The sequence below is a fragment of the Macaca mulatta genome, chromosome 12, assembly GCF_049350105.2.
Source record: "Macaca mulatta isolate MMU2019108-1 chromosome 12, T2T-MMU8v2.0, whole genome shotgun sequence".
Taxonomy (NCBI): Eukaryota; Metazoa; Chordata; class Mammalia; order Primates; family Cercopithecidae; genus Macaca; species Macaca mulatta.
Window position 1 is genome coordinate 131,807,467 of NC_133417.1, and position 5,062 is coordinate 131,812,528.

Here is a 5,062-nt window from a genome sequence, read left to right on the forward strand (position 1 = left end):
CATACTTCATATCAAAATACTTGGAAGCTAGTGGCTACTAGCAGCAAGAAACTTCTCAGTGAAAGTAATGAGACGGATCATCTGTTAAATTTAATGCTCTATTCTAAATGAAAATTGCAGGAGCAAACCTAATTGATTTCCATACATTAACAGGGGGAAAATAATCAAAATGTCTCTAATACCTCAATATGTGGGATGGTTTGTACTTAAAAAAAATGTTTTTTTCACTAGTGTGGCTACACTCTGGGTGAGAAAATGTTCAAGAGTCTGAAACTCAAGAAAATTGCGTCTTCTAGAAGCAGGTTGGAAATTTTGAGAATGTGTTCAAATCTGGAAAGCTCTGATATATTATTTTTCTCACAGGATTAGAAATATGCTTACTTTGTCAGAGAATCAGCAATTGCATTTAAGTCTACACAGGGACCAGAAAGGTTCGTATGGCTGAGACCAATGAACTGAAATCCAAATAACAAAGCTATTTTTGTTACCTCCACTGCTGACCCCACTCCCTTTCTCAGCACAAGCTCAGACACATATAAGTGACTTCATTCTTAGTATCTCACCCTGTTTTACTAATTAGTTATGCCAGTAAGATAATCTTGATATGCCTGCTCTCTACTCTTAAACTGATAGACATTAACAAAAGTATGTTCTCAATTAAAGGAAAGTAACTGGTAATTGATTAGCTCACAACGGGATTTGTTAAAGCACATTGTGACTTTGAGCTGAAAGCATATCATAATCAAGGTTCTTAGTAAAGGACCAGGAACAAGCTAATGGTCCCAGGGCTTTCTGAAAGTGTGATTATGTTTGCTTTTCTTCTTGAATATAATAATGCTAGTCGAATCTTTTTATTAGTCCATTTTCACACTGCTATAAAGACACACCCAAGACTGGGTAATTTATAAAGGAAAGAGGTTTAATTGACTCATGGTTCCACATGCCTGGGGGGCCTCAGAAAACTTACAATCATGTCATAAGGCAAATGGGAAGCAAAGACCTTCTTCACATGGTGGTAGGAAAGAAAGAGAAAGCAAAAGCGGGGGAGCACCTTATAAAACCATCAGATCTGGTGAGGACTCATTATCACAAGAACATCCAATCACCTTCCACCAGGTTCCTCCCTCAACACCTGGAGATTACAATTCAAGATGAGATTTCAGTGAGGACACAATGCTAAACCATCAATAAGAAGCTGAGAAATAGAAAAATCTCATGATACAGGAATGAAGCAGAGACTAACTTAGACCAATGATTACAGCAGGACAAATATGCAAGAAAGTAAATGCATTAATTTATCAATTGAACATTAATCTACCAAGCAGAGAAATTTCATTTCAATGAAAGTTAAAAGTTTAAAATAATCATCTGACTAATAGAAAAGTCAGGAATATTTTTAGCAGATGAACTTCAGACACTTGTGTAGTGGTTGGAAACACTGCTATCTTTAATCAGGTGCCAACCAATTATACTGCAGGGTCAAAGTCAACCCCTTCCCCCAGGAAGGACCTTTCTCTTATCACTATTCCCCCTCTCTAAACATCTAAATTTAAGACTCCAAAAGAAAGGGAAAAAAAAAAAACATACAGAGCGGTGAGAATACAATGCATTATTTGTTTTTCAAATGCACAGTTATTAAGTATTTTAGGGGGAGAGATAAGAGAAGAAAATTAGGTAGTTTTGAAGTATTTATAAGAATATTTTATATTTTAGCAATCTCTAGTTCATTGCCAGTAACCTCTCCCCTCTCTTCCACCACTGTGACTTGAGTTGAATATGTAGGTTTATCCACAGAAGGACAATACCTTTTATCAGCTTAGTCTCTACAAAAACACCTTGTCATTTTTTGATCTTCACATCATTGGGCAGTACATAGTTAATGAACACCTATCATTTGTAAGAAACTGTGTCAGCACTATTCAGATTGCAAATGTATTCAAGAATAGCCTTTATCCTTATGGAATTTAGATGTTCTAGTATGAAGGAAAGACAAAATGTGCAAAGCCCCCTGTATTAGTCTGTTCCCATGCTCCTAATAAAGACATACCCAAGACTGGGTAATTTATAAAGGAAAGAAGTTTAATTGACTCACAGTTCCACACAGCTGGGGAGGCCTCACAATCATGGAGGGAGGTGAATGAGGAGCAAAGTCACATCTTACATGGTGGCAAGCAAGAGCACTTGTGCAGGGGAACTCCCATTTATAAAACCATCAGATCTCATGAGACTTGTTCACTACCACAAGAACAGTATGGGGGAAACTGCCGCCATGATTCGCTTGTCTCCACCTGACCCCACCCTTGACAAATGGTGATTACTACAATTCAAGGTGAGATTTGGGTGGGGACACAGCCAAACCATATCACCCCACCATGGTGAAAAGAACGTGCTAGGTTGGTTATATGGAGATACACCTTATATTTGTTTAGAAGATAAGACAAGGTTTATCTGATGAGGTGACACTAAAGTTAGGCACAGAAGAACAGAACTAAAAAGATTCAGAATGACAAAAATGAGAAGGAGGCAATCTGGATTGAGGAACTGCTTGAAGAAAAGCAGAGTAATAGGAAAATGGAATAAATAGAGCAGATACTTGGGAGGGTAGAGGACACAAAGAGAGAGAAAGAGAAATGAAACTGGTAATTTAGACAGCAATTAAAAAGACTGATTATCTTCAAAACCAGGTTAAATTGTTTGGCCATGGAAGGATTTGGAAATAGGGTGGGATATAACAATTTCTGAGCATCTACAGTGTGCCAAGTAATGAGAGAGAAGCTTGTGAAACCTACATCCCTAAACATCAACACGGAGTGAGAACTGTCCTCGAAAACGTTAGCATAATGCAGCTTGTCAGGGAAGTTTCAGAACTGAAAAGCCAAAATTTAAGGGAAACAACTAACAACCAAAGATCATATCAGAAATAAAGGAAGTTTTAACTCAAGCATTGGTGAGGAGGGGAAAATGGAGGAATGCTTTCTTCTGCCATTTTGATACAGCATTTTTTTTCACATCAGCATTTTCACCATGAGGACATTCTGAGTGTGTTATTAGAATATACAACAACTGGAGGATTTTGAAAGGGGAAAGTGTTCTCCAGGGTATAACTCCTTAAGCCACCTTAATTCCTTGATCAATTTTCTATACAGAAGAAACTGTTCCTAATTTTTTCATTTTTATTCTTATCTCACTGAAATTATCTTAAGATAAATTCTTTTTCCATAGACATAGTTACAAACCAATAACTGATTTATCAATCAAATTTCTTTAGTGTATTTGAGAGCTTTTTGTTTGTTGTATTTTGGTTTTTGAGACAGGGTCTTGCTCTGCTGCCCAGGCTGGAGTGCAGTGGCACAATCACGGTTTGCTGCAGCCTTGACATCCCTGGGCTCAGGTGATCCTTCAAACTCTGCTTCCCAAATAAGTCGAACTACAGGTGCACAACACAATGCCCAGCTAATCATTGCTTTTGTTTGTTTTGTAGAGATGGGTTCGCCCTGTGTTGCCCAGGCTGATCTCAAGTTCCTGGCCTCAAGCGATCTGCCCACCTCCACCTCCCAGAGTTCTAGGATTACAGGTGTGAGCCACCCCCCAGCCTGTTTTATTTTAAATAACACATTTTTACTCTTTTAGGTTCTATTACTGTGAATGTATTAGTAAGTTCTTCAGAGAAATAGAACCAACAGGAGATTAAATGACGATAGACATATATAGAGAGATACTGAGATGCATTATAAAGAATTGGCTCACTTTATCATGGAGGTTGAGAAAGGCCACAATCTGCCATCTGCAAGGTGGAAAACCCAGGAAAGCTGGTGATATAAATTCCAGTCCAAGTCGAAAGTCCTGAGAACCAGGAGTGCCCATGGTTGGTATAAGTTCTAGTCCAAAGGCAAGAGAAGACCCAGGTCTCACCTCAAGCAGTCAGACACAGAGACAGAAAGAGAATTCAGCTGTCCTCCACCTTTTTGTTCTATACAAGCGCTCAATGGGTTGGATGATGTGCACCTACATAGGCCATCTGCTTTCCATAGTTCAAATGCTAATCTCTCCTGGAAATACCTTCACAGACTGATATGGTTTGGCTGTCCCTACCCAAATCTCAACTTGAATTGTATCTCCCAGAATTTCCACGTGTTGTGGGAGGGACCCAGGGGGAGGTAATTGAATCATGGAGGCCGGTCTTTCCCATACTATTCTCATGATAGTGAATAAACCTCATGAGATCTCATGGATTTGTTGGGAGTTCCCGCCTTAGCTTCTTGTTCATTTTCTCTTGCTGCCACCATGTAAGAAGTGCCTTTCACCTCCCACCATGATTCTGAGGTCTCCCCAGTCATGTGGAACTGTTAGTTCAATTAAACCTCTTTTTGTTCCCAGTTTCAGGTATGTCTTTATTAGCAGTGTGAAAATGAACTCATACATAGAGAGATGCAGAAATAATGTTTAACCAGATATCTGGCCATCTCATGACCCAGTCAACTTGCCACATTAAATTAGCCATTATAGTGCTCCCTTGAGCAGCACATATACTAAAATTGGAACAATACAGAGGAGATTAGCATGGCAATTTGATTTATAAAATCCTTTAAAATAAATAATTAATTAACCATTACAGTGATTTTTCTTTTGTGGGCAGTAATTCTACCAAGTCCAATTTACCCAGGTTAAATTTTTAAGAATCTAAAAATTGTGTCAAGATTTGTTTTTTCCATCAATTTGTTAGAAATACCAAAGTTTACCACTTGCTCTTTAGCTATAGCTAGTTTTATTTTCCATTAATTATACTACTGGCAATGTTCATTATGATTTCTAATAATAGACTGATGGTTTGCATGTTTCTCAAGAAATTCATTAGAGATTTGTGAGAAAAACTCTTCAGATATCTCAATATTGATAAACTGACAAAATTATTTAAGGGCTCAGAAATCTTATTTCAAAGGTGTCCCTAGGTACCTTTTCCCTCAAACATAATGTTCTTGGTCCCAGTGTTCTTGATCCCTTACAGATTAGACAAGAACAATGGGATCTAAATGAAGTCACCTTCACAAATTAAACTATGACA

The 5,062-nt window shown here is 38.0% G+C and overlaps 1 pseudogene; it reads left to right on the forward strand.

Annotated features, from left to right (window-relative positions):
- Positions 1-4,505: 4,505 nt before the first annotated feature.
- LOC114671586 (U6 spliceosomal RNA) lies at positions 4,506-4,604 on the forward strand (annotated as a pseudogene).
- Positions 4,605-5,062: the final 458 nt, after the last annotated feature.